This window comes from Lissotriton helveticus, chromosome 9, assembly GCF_964261635.1.
Source record: "Lissotriton helveticus chromosome 9, aLisHel1.1, whole genome shotgun sequence".
Classification (NCBI taxonomy): Eukaryota; Metazoa; Chordata; class Amphibia; order Caudata; family Salamandridae; genus Lissotriton; species Lissotriton helveticus.
In genome coordinates this window covers 436,131,030-436,143,606 of record NC_136070.1, presented here as the reverse complement: position 1 = coordinate 436,143,606, position 12,577 = coordinate 436,131,030, and the positions used below count along the sequence as shown (strand labels likewise).

At 42.0% G+C, this 12,577-nt stretch overlaps 1 long non-coding RNA gene across 1 annotated transcript in view; it reads right to left on the bottom strand.

The window, feature by feature from the left end:
• LOC144782778 (uncharacterized) overlaps nt 1–12,101 on the bottom strand; it is a 93,322-nt gene extending 81,221 nt beyond the window's left edge. Inside the window, exon 1 of the long non-coding RNA XR_013601257.1 lies at nt 12,055–12,101. This is a non-coding gene — a long non-coding RNA (uncharacterized LOC144782778). The remainder of the gene's footprint in view (nt 1–12,054) is intronic.
• Nucleotides 12,102–12,577: the final 476 nt, after the last annotated feature.

Sequence of the window (12,577 nt, the reverse complement as noted above, 5' to 3'; positions counted from 1 at the left end):
TATAGCAAAGGAAAGAGCCCAGGCCCAAGGCAGACAGATTACTGTTATAACAGCAGAATCAGCCTTTGAGGCATTAACAAGCCCGTGTAATCTAACTACCGTGGCACTAAATCCAAAATGGATACAATGGGAAAATTCCCTTGCTACAGACAAAGTGAAATACTATTTTGATCCGGAAATGAAAAAATTTAAAAATCTAGAATATGAAAGAGAATACCCTCTGCCAATCGACATTCTGCCCATACTACAATACACCTGTGTAATATATACAGACGGACATGCTCAACCTTCAGTTTGGGGAAAACTAGCCTATAACGCCACATGCGAGATTGTAAAAAACGTGTGGCGCGGAGGTAAATTGAGACCTCTGGTAACAAAATCACACTCGGTAGAAAATAATTCAGAACAACAAACTGAAATAATAGCGTTAAAAATGGCGCTAGATAATGCTGATCGCGAATTCCCGACACTAATAGTGTGCGATTCGTATTACTGCGTCAAATCATACAATAACGATTTACAGAAATTGATTCAAAACGGTTACAAAGATGACACAGGTGCCACAATCAAGCAAAAATCGCTTTGGGAACAAGTAGTTCTTTTACAGAAAGAACTACCAAAGACTCACATGATACACTCACTGAGTCATCAGCGTGATGGCGTTCATGCTGCCGGGAATTCATTGGCTGAGACAGCCACAACGGAAGCAACTAAATCGACTTCCGTAGCTACAAAAAAGCGTTCAGAAAAATACATTGACGGGGAAACAATGCTGGCGGTGAAAACGTCCTCAAAAGGCGACTGCTCAGCGCTACCCATCAACTATCCACTCAATTATACATACATAATCGATGCAAACTCCGTTCCTTTTGCTCTAATCCCTGGAGTGGGGGATAGGGTAATTCCGAACAGGAGAGTCTTGTTAATAGCAGACGCACATATGGGTGAGGGTCTTAGACACCTTAGGCTTAAGGATTCTCTGGAAGAATTACAATCAATATACTGGTGGCCAGGAATGAGCCTGGAACATCACATATTTGCAAAAAACTGCCCAGACTGCAACAGAGATCGCAGTGGCGACCGAGACGGTATATTACCATGGCGTTTCGCTCCAGATTGGATTAAACAATAAATATAAATTAAAAAAAACCAGTATGAATAATGCGTCATATTAACATGTAGAGACTATTTTCACTTATAATGTAGACCCCAGCGCTAGGCTGACGTCTGAACTGTTATGAAAAGATTTGCGAGTCTATAATGGCATATACGCTAGGAGCATGCTACATTCTGACCAATGTCTTGCCTTTAGCTCTCGAGCTTATAGGGGGAGCATGGCCAGCATGGGCATTGCATTGCGGGACTCTTCTCACTTCCTTCCTGAGGGAAACGGGATGGTGTAAAGAAAAAACCAAGGCATAAAGCAATCTATAATGGCAAAGGTATTAGGTTCAGGAGCTGGGTGGGTAATATATTTAATAAGTGTCCAACGTAGTCTTAATAATCTGCCAAGAAATTCTCTGAGAGGTCTCAGTCCGTACGAACTATTGTTTGGGACAAGAATGTTGATCCAGGACCTCGATAGTCAAACTTCAGTGGTTAAAGAAAAATGCTTTGATATCAAAGATCGTTTGGCTATTTTACAGGACTTAAACGAAAAAAGAAAAGACCTGAGCAACATAAAGTTGAAACAACAGCCAGCAACCACTGAAGAGAAACCACCTGTCCCAGCAAGGCCTGTCTGGATTCCAAAAATCGGGGATCTGGTCAGAGAGAAGATCGCGGTAAAGAAGGAATTTGGGCCTTCTTACAGAAAAGCAGTACCTGTCTTGGCTATCAACGGGACAAGATCAGTAGTATTACCGCCCCTTGCTGGTAAAAAGGAGAACCGAGTTGTATCCATCGACCTGGTTAAACCACAATCATGTGGCCGATAATAAGTAGTAGGCCAAGTGGACTCCCAAGAAGTAGTAGAACACCAAAGTTTGCTACAAACACAGAGGTTCAAACTGAGAGACTAATCACATTTGATAAACCTACAGTGAATCAACAAGGACTATGCAACAAAGCCATGGAACTTAAACCTCTTGAAACCCAAATCCAAACCTTACATCAAGAAACACCAATCTACAATGATGTAACCACTGACTATGCTAATAAAACAAAGCAAATTCCAAGAGCAAAAAGGAATCCAGAAGCAATTGAAACAATTGACAGAACAGCATCAAGCTACTTCATGAACTTCGATGATTTTTCTGAGGATCCAAGTGAACCTGAGGAACAGCCAACAACATCAAAAACTTTTAAAGACAAAGCAAAGGAACTCATTCATCAACTACAAGAAACCTATCTGATTTCTCCATGGATTGAATTTTGGGTGGCACAAGGTATATTAGTCCTCATACTTTGGCTCATCATGGTACTATGCTTGGGACATTTTATTGAAGGAAAATATGTTACAATGGACACAGCAAGTCAGAAAATCAACTTGGTCCTGAAACCACACAAGTCTTCACACATCGAGAAAAGAGAACTTTCTTCAGTAAACTTCACAGCCAATCCTATACCCGGTGGGGTAGCATGGGACAAAACTGATTACGAAATCTATGGCCCGGTCGAGCTCCTGAAGTATCCTCATCAATTCAAGATTTCATTAAGTGACTTTGTGAAACCAAGCACATTCGCTGATGATTGGGACTTTGAAAGTATTAATGATATGATGTCAGATCTAGTGATGTCAGCTAAATTTACAGAACATGATTATTTGCAAGGTTCATCTAATTATGACCAGATGTATTGTTACAACCACTATGGTGACCATTATCTGCATAAATCTGCTCAACCTAGAAATGTTTTTAATTTCAATCAATGGGAACATTGTGCAACTCCACCAAAACGCAGTTCAAAAACATTTTATGATAAATTTTCATACTTCTCAGAGTTTAACACAAGTAATGCAGAAACATTTTATTTTAGAATGTTAAATAAAACAGGAATGAAAACCATGCTTACGAACACAAAATTAATCTATTCAGAGACATTTTTTGAAAAAATGAAAACATTCAGTTTTGATTTCTGGAACAATAATATTGAAACGAAAACAATCTGGGGTACAAAAGATTGGCAAGTGCAAGGTATAAAATCATTATTTAGAGCCTGCATGATCCCAGAACAAATTATATTTTTGAATGATACAATTCAACAGACTACCTGTCTTGGCCTAGCCAAAATTAAAGACTTGAACAAACCGTCTATTTCGAAACCAACACCAGACAGTAATCGCACTGAAGATGTTGAAATAGACGTTTCCCATATTTTAAACCAAAACAGAACACATCCTGATTGGAAAAAAATGGTTGATCTGGCCCACAGACACAAATAATTGTCAAGATAGATCCCTGAACAAAATACAGGGGTTCAAATTGACCAGGCCAGACCCTAGATACTCCCAGAGACAACATCCAGGGATTATAACAACTTACAGTGTAGGGAAACTCTGCCTCGAATGGCTACAAACATCCACACTGGTTGAAATTAAGCAACACTTGACTTTACTTAAAGAAGGTGCTGACTTGCGTGATTTCGTTATGGGACCACGCAAACAGCGTCAAAAACGTTTCATAGCGGCCTCTATATATGCAGCTTACAACGAAGCTTGGAAAGAAACTCAAATTGAAACAGCAGAGAAAATACGGGAAATTGACCGTGTTAATTTGGAAAAATCACTTTCTGTTGTGGACAATGGGTTAATGACTCTGTCTTCCAGAATATATTCACTAGACAGTATCTTATCATCTGCAATCGATATAATAGAGCAAGACTTACTGATGTTGCAACACGGTCAGTCCCAATTGCGTTCTATTGTACAGCTTGGCTGGACGTTACAAAATCTGCGTTCAGGCTACGTGCCTTGGCGTTTAATCAACACAACGTCATTATTCAGTATCTTTAACCTTACTGATACACAAATCAGCTTGGCACAAAAGGGTGCAGAATATACAATTCTGAGCATTGAAAAACTTGAGAGATTAGCATTGACAATGTCAGAACGACCTGTCATTGAATGGATAGTGCATGGAATCATAACTATTCCGAGAACGACTTTCCAATTTCGATACTGCCAAAAATATATACAGGCAGGCCAGTATGAAAGGTTGGGTAAAGGATACATTAAGTCAACATGGAACTTACCTTATACACACACATGTTATAGTAATACAGGACGGAGTGTATTTCTTAGTGGTAATAATTGTGAAAAATCACTAAGTGGTATACTTCTGTGTCAGGGTATAAGTTTACATGGGGCCTGTGAAGGGACTTCAAATAACCTTTCATGTCACCAGCTCGGCACACCTGCAACGCAAATAGAACCATTCTTTAGAAGACTTTCTAACGGGAGTTACATTCTAATTGTAGATCACAGATGTTGTGGCTTACTGCCAGGAAAACCTTATCTAGTAAGCGTGAGCTCCATGGTCACTTGCTGTGAGCGAGTATTGTTTCCGAATGACACTCCAGACAGGGAGGGAAAAATTTGGCCCAGTTTGAATATCTCTTCTATTCGAATTGATACTTTAAGCAGAATGAAGACTGTGCTCCTACAGACGCCAGTACACTTGACGTCATCAAAAGAAACATATGATCTCCAAGTTGCAAGGACAACGGCAGAGATACACACATTATTATCAACAAATTGCCCCCTACACTTCGCAGAAATGCTAAGCGAAATCTTAAATATTTCTGATACAAATGGTATCGCGAGTGTATTTAAGACCGTTTTTTCGGGACTGTTAACTCCATTCAAAGCAGTCCTGGGAATATTTCCCAATTTTGTCCATTCTGTCTTTGGCAGACTTCCACTCCTGTTGGGACTCGTAGCAGGCATCCTAATTTTGCTACTCTTGCTTCGTTATGGCAAGCCATGTCACAGACAAGACACCAGCAACAATGGAAGAAACGATCCTAGCTATACGCTATCGGGACCGCATAACTATAGTCCTTGGATTAGCCCGGCTAAGAGATCTGAATATGACCTGGTTTCTTTCGTTCAGACCCATATGGCAGGATTGTGTCTTACCTGTATTGAGATGCATGCTATGCGACGAAGAATGCGTGTTGGACACCTGTCTTACACTACAATCAGAAGTACCATTGGATGCAGATACTTTGTTGGGTCCAGTAAAGGCGCATGCATTGTGCTGTCCCCAGTGGCTACCTATCCTGATGACGGCATTCGTGGAGACTTCACCACTACGATAGAAGGGTAGTGAAGTACAGGATGAGAGCAGCATCAACCAGGTACGACCTTCTGTAAGCAATGCTTCACTGAAAGCGAACATGCGCACGACTGCATGATAGCGACATTTTCCAACTTGGTCGAACTTTCACCTGAGGCAGTAGACTGTTTTTTTGAGAGTCTGTCTGAAATGATGTTTTCACCAGAACAGAGAGAGTGACTTTAAGCAAACGTGCACACAGCGTTCCCTGAACTCTGAATTTGGCCTTCAGCTTTAAAAACAAAGCTACTGAGAACTTTTTTTCCTTCTTCCCCTGAAAACGAAAACTTTTTTCCCAAATCCAAAATATTTACCTTTTTGGCACTTATCTTCTGCTTAAAGTAAAACTATTCTTAGAGAACAGAGCTTCTATTTTTAGGAACTCTAGAGACATTACATTACCTCAACCTCTAGCTTATTTACAAGTAATTGTATTTATATGTGATGAAGTGGTCTCGCACTTTTTCTTCTGTATTAAGAGCCATTTCATGTGTTATTTTCGCAAATCATTCATGCTGATATAAATGTGCATCTTTTCTTGAATGATTACAATGCTTGAATGCATACAGTACCTATACTCCTTTTCGTGTATTTCGCAATGCCATTTTTTCAAATGCAAAAAATGTATTTTTGGATGCTTCGGTATACACATGCACTATTAGTTATGTTTACTATTGCTTGGTTAGTAAATATGGACATAAATGCGTGGAGTGGGTGTAGTATGTTTATCTAGGGACCTGTCTCGATACTCCTATTTCTGACCCTTGTCCGGTTATAATTCACTAATATCCATACAACGGCACAGAAACCCGTTTTCAGAGTAGTCATAGCGCATGCTGTCACATTGAGCAAGCACTATTCCTCCAGCCCCCTAGAAAGCACACCGAGTTCTCTAAACAAACCAAGCCTCCAGCAAACCTGGGAAATCCCCGTTGCTATTGTTTTGATTTCGTTCGAGAACTCCTGTAAAGAATGTAAGAACGACCAGTTCTTAATGACATCCTTATTGACGTCTTATGTCCATCCTTACGTCAAACCCGGCACCTTTCAGGTATAAATATACCGACGCTGCCCTAAGTAAAGACACGGTGGTGATGAGCTTGGAGCAGCGACTACTTGCCGGAGAGCCCAGCTGATGCAGAGAGCCCACGGATGCTGCCCCTCCCTTTTTGACGCGCTGAGGAAGACGCTGCCTTTTCCTCTTGCCGAGGAATCCAGCCTCCAGCGTTTCCAGCTTGCCCTCGCGGGTAACTGGGATACCGAGTCCTGAGAAAGAGATACCAGCCCTCCTGCCTTCTAAATCCCAGGTACTGAACTGACTAACCCCTTACAGAGAATTCTTGAGTCAGATTCTTGGCAAAACAAACTTAACTTAAACTGCTACTTACTTACTCCCTCCCATGTATTAGGCTTAGGTCAGGTACACCGGGGTAGGCGTAGTTAGAAGCAACAGTTGAGTATGATTAGTCAATGTATATATGTATGTATATCTTTTATCCATTTTAAAGTATGATATGGCTAAGAAACCATATCAATGCTTTTACAGTATTATTTTATAATCCTGCTTTTACTGTATGCACTTTACTTAACTATAAGTATTGCAATTGTAGCGATTCATTTCTCTTGTATGAGAAAAGAGACTGATCAATAAATAACACCTTTTATTGGAAACGCCCTTCTCTTCTTTTCTCTACAATCTGCTGAAACTAAGTATGCACGTATTGACTGAGTAAAATAGCTGTCTTTTGTTTTCACACAACTCTAGAGATATACTCTTGATCAGGGAGAGCAAAGTTGTCATGTTCTATGGTTGTCAGAAACTAAATCCCTTCTTGTCTATCCAGGGAGGTTAAACTCCTCCTCGCCTATTCGAGAAAGTTTCTAGTGAACTCTGAGCTAGCTGGCACACAAAACTTAAGTCTAATATCGTCAGTAGAAGACCTAGTTAACCTCTGTCCTACGTCTATACTATTGAAGATATTATTCCAATGCGCAGAGCCTATTGGGATAATAGGAACTACACTACAAGATCTGCCCACATTGGGTATTTTCCTTTGATCCTCTGAAGATGGAAAAACTGGCTTTGGAAAGCGTTTGGACAAAAAGGGAAAGAAATCTCAGGATCAAATTTACCATTTTAAAGATTTCTGTTGCACGCCGAATCCTGTAATACAATTGGCCGTAAAGTGCCTACTTGAGGCAGGAGCTGTGATACAGTGTAGGAGAGCCTGAAAGAGGTAATTGTGACACCTTTAGTATGACCTTCTTTATTGGCCATCACAAGTCTCTTCTCGGACCCTTTTAAGAATTGCTGTTCAGAAACTTTCTTGGGAAGAGTTGAATGGGAAAGTAAAAAAGACAAGAAGTCATTTTCTGGAAGAATTCCATCAACCTGAAGAAGGACTGTGGAGACTGTGTTCTGGTTCATCTCAATACTGTCGAGCTGAAAGTCTTCAACTGTGTTCTGCTTAATCGCAATACTTTCGACCTGAGAGTCTTCAATTAGGGCTTAGGTAGTTTCCCTCTTGCTGACCCACAGGGAGAAAAGAGTCCATGTTGTATTGGGCAGAAACCTGACTGTTGTGCAGCTTCTAAGGCGTGAAAAAAAAAAAAATAATAGAGACAGCTGAATTTTCCTGGAAGAAAACTAGCAGGACCAGTTGGACTTTTGAATGTGGACTTCACTGACAGACGGAAAGCACATTTTCCTGCTCAAGCCTGTTGTCTGATTTTAAGGAGTTTAGAGTATATCTTGAAAGTTTGGGGAAGAATTTTAATTCCCTGCCCTGAAGATCTGGATATTTTTTCATCATTAGCTACTTTTAAACAAGAACATTGCCTGGAAGAAGTGAATGAAAATATGATTTTGAAGGACACGTGTCCGCAAAACTATTCTCTTTTATACTGGGAGGGTGGGGGCACTGTGTTAGTTCAGTGTCAAAAGTAAATGTACTGCTGCCCTCTGGAGCTCTTTTGTCTTAAGCCACTGCCAACACATTTGTGTGTTTACATTTTTACTTTCAACACTTGCTTTTTATTAAAAAAACATTTACCAATTATTTTTATAAGCCTTTATCACAAGAACAGATTTCCTTAGTTTCTGTATCATTTTAGGCGTCATTTTTAGTTATTTTTAACTAAATTTGGTTTGGAAATTTGAACTAGCTTTGTTAACCAGTGAATAATTGGAGCCAGTGTTTGCATGTGGGGCCCATCGGCACTCATTTATGTAGACCGGTACTTATTTTTCCTCATCAGACTGTAACCCATAGCAAGTGAGAGAAAAATGCAAAAGGGAGAATAAAGGAGAAAGAGAAAGGCTGAAAAACAGTGGCAATAAAGGAAAGCAAGGATGAAAAAGAGCATCCAAGACAGTGAGATAAACCTGCATGAAGGGTCTGATGGTGAATTAAAGAGGAATGATGTGTAATCAAGACTGCACCGCTTTGGTATTCGGCGCTGGCTGCGGGTTTATGAGCGAAACGTTGGGCCCTGGAATTTATTCTTCTGCAAATTCAGTAAGTAAGTAAGTAAATTTATTGTATATAGTTAAGTAAAACCTTTACAATTATTATACAAAAAGAATCTTCGAACTGGCATTTAAAAAAAATAAGAAAAAAAGATATGAGCAATCTATGCAATCATATATATATTTTTTTAATTGACGTACTGTTTTTACCAGTAATGTTTTCTGGGTTTGGGCGTTTATCTATCACGTTACATTTTCCCTGAGAAAGGCCATTCTGTGTGTGCCAAGCGTCTAATTAGAAGCTACAGATTCCTCCTAAAACAGGTTTATCTGTTAGGAATTAGATTGTTTTGACTTTTTTAAGACTGAGGCCTTTCTCTTCATAGTTTAGCAGCCAGTTTTCCTACAACTGAGGAATGGATGAGTTAGTGCCGTGATAGATGAATGTACATATGCATGTGGGGTTTGTGTAGTGCAAAGCCACCCAAAAGGTAGCAGAGGACTGTACAGGGTCAGAGGCAAAGATATAGTCAAATATTGATTAGAGCGGAAGCTGGCTTCTTAGACTAGGGATGCATATGTGGACGGATGAATGGGTGAGCAAAATGATGACCTGACGAATGGATGAATAAGGGAGTGAGTGCATGGGTAGATGAGTGAGTGCTAGCAAAAAAGAGGCTGGAGCCTGGGATGGGCTGGTATAAATACATGGCCCCAGACCGTCAGGCACCAGAAAAGCATGGGAGAGTGGCACCGGAACAGGGGGGTTCCCACAGGGGCCCAAAAGGCTGGAACGTGGGTGATAGTGCCAAATGCAAGGGTTTAGGAGGGTGCCTTGCGAGTGCCACGGGCAGCCGCAGATGTTGTGGCTCCAGATCTGAATCTAATAGCAGTTCATGAGCTAAAATCTAGCTGGTGTCTCTTGCTCCCTGCACCCCTCTGCAAGTAGAACACCTCCTCCGGCCACCCTTTAACTCAGATCCACCCACAACTTTAATTTGTTATGCCCGTTACCAAACATGTTGGGTGGGGAATGGTGCAAACCAGGAATGAAGCTGAACATGAACTTCAATTCACCAAAAGGCCAGGGGTAGCAGAAGTGACATCACATGCCATTTGACCTTCAAGTTCATTCACACATACACATGCTTGCACATAAACACACAATCAAACATGCACACGCTCTATCTCACATAAATATATTCTCACCTGCTCGCATGCACACATCATACATTTATAAGCACTTTTTTACTTACTACTGCTGCCAGGGAGGGTCATATTCCAAATAATTGTAGTCCATGTTTTATTACACTAAGGGGTCAATTCCGATCCCGTAAAAAGCTCTCCGAATCGTCGTACGGAGCACTTTTTTCCGTACGAATCGTACCCGTAACCGTCCCCGTACGAATGACGTAGTACGATCCACACCCGATGCAGCTATCCTTACGATTCGTACCAGGGACCGTACGAATGAAATTCCCTTATGAATCGCCCTCGGAACCCGCTGTACACGACGTTTATACGGTTCGCAGGCTGCTTTTTACGACCCGGCAAGTACGATCCGTGTTGGGTACGCTCCGTACGACCCTTTTTCTACGGGAGCTGGAAACTGCCGTAAAATCAGAGTTTGCCCCGAAACAGGTACGGAACGCCCCCCCGGGTACAGCGCGTACACCCCATGATCGCAGGGGTACGGCCGTACCCCGGCGATCATGGGGGGTACGTGCCGTACACCCAGCGTACATGGGGTACGTGCCGTACCCCATGTACGCTGGGTGTACGGCACGTACCCATGATCGCATGGGTACGGCGCGTACCCCCATGATTGCAGGGGTACGGCGCGTACCCCTGTGATCATGGGGTGTACGCGCCGTACGTTGTGTATGTGATTGTGCGCTTTTCCGTACGAATCGCCCTTACCTGACGTGGACCGTATGACTCGGTAGCCCGGTCGGGATCGTAATCGTCGGGTCGTACGGCGTGCGTACGAGTCGTACGGTAACGGCTCCGGATGCGAGTCGTATGGACTGTGATTTTAACGGATCGAAATCGACCCCTAATAGTGAATACTATCATATTATTCACTATTAATGTAATAAAATAATTGACAAAAAAGAAAGAGATTGGAAAACAAACCGATGTCCATAAATAAGAACGAGCTGCCACTGCATTCCTGGCACTGATTTTGTTATCTCTAAAGTCAGGGGTCGCAAATGCAGTGCAAGGGGTCGTAATGGACAAGCCAGGGGTCGCAGCTGTGATCCCTAGCGACCCCTAAATGACATCCATGATTCTGTAGTGTCAATTGTTGCTACTCCCGTGCAGCACAGACCCCCACCAGCCTCGCCTTACACACCCAGCAAACTTAATTTTAAAACTACCTGCTTTGGGAGTACAGACACGGCAGCCCACCACACCCTGTGCCCAATGCAGCCATCATACATATGCAGGCTGTTGTCTCTCAATCATTCACAGGCACTGGGTTGCATGCAGCATATTATACAAGTCCCACACTTACCTCTCACTTCCGCTTTGGTCCTGCCTGCTACCCGACATGTTGCAGTGAGGCCCGAGCTGAAAGCTGGGCGGGTCTAAGAGAAAGGCTATGATGCGCAGCTGCACATACTACAAAATGAAGTAGGACCCTTTAACTCTGCTACAGAGGCTGGTTTTCTTAACAGAGCTTTTCCTAATTCCATCCCTGGGGAAGGTGGCCGTTGTGTTGGGGAGCGACGGGACATGGCTGCCTGGATAGGCCTTGGCCTCCCATTCTCGCCCGGTGTCAGTGGTGATAGTGGCAGCGTTGGGTCCTGGCAGTGGTGAGGGCTCCCAAGCTCAACAGCCTGTTTAAGGGGAAGATAAATTTGCTGTTCTGGGAGGGGAAGAACTGCAGCTGCTTCCTTTATGAATGAGTGCATTTGAATCCTTTTATAAAACAAGAGTGCAAAAGTGTGCCCCTATGCAGGCTCACGTGCCTACTGTACCAATGAAACGGACGCTGCAGACACAACAGTTTATAAGACATGGGTGACAATTTCAGCCATCCAGTGGTAGATGATGTTAGCTGATAAATAAGAGGATGGCATTAACAACATCAAATGGCTATCCCTATGGACGTCTCTCTATAAATATGGATTGCAAGAGCAGAGATCCAACACCAGGGGAAATGGTTCCAAGTGGGCATCCATTGATTAAGTTATAAAATTGTGGTTGCAAGCATTTACTTCTTTTCATTTCAGGGTAACATTAAAGTAGAACTCAGGAGATGTCGGCAATCTGCTTAACTTGCACCAGAAAATTCACACTTACCATGGTTTTATAGGTAACATCCTCAAAGGAATTCCTGGACCCCCCCCTAGAAAATAAGGTGGTAATGTAAAACCATGAGTAATTTCTAAAACGTGCATTTGTGCTAGTTTTAGTACATTTTCACATTAAAAGACAACAGAAATTGCATTTTCTCAAGCATTGTAGGGCATTTGGTGCTAAATTCCTGTAAAAACAGCATGCAAGGGTATTAATACATCAAAAAAATATATATCTGTTTGCACATACCGTAATTGGTTGGCACCCATGTGAACAACATCTAATGTCAATGTTAATTGTTATTTTTGCCAGTGTTTTTATGATCGCTAAAAAGAAATGGCAAAGCCAATCTGTGTAGCTTTGACAATGCTTGTTCGTTGCCATTATTGACCGGACCAATGCTTGTATGATGGCAGAGCAATTATTGGCAAAGTCTTTAGTAGCAAGCAGCCATTTTAGATTGTTATTTCTTATACTTCCATGACGGCCATCATCTAGGCGGCCCCATTCGAAAAAGCTGTCTGAA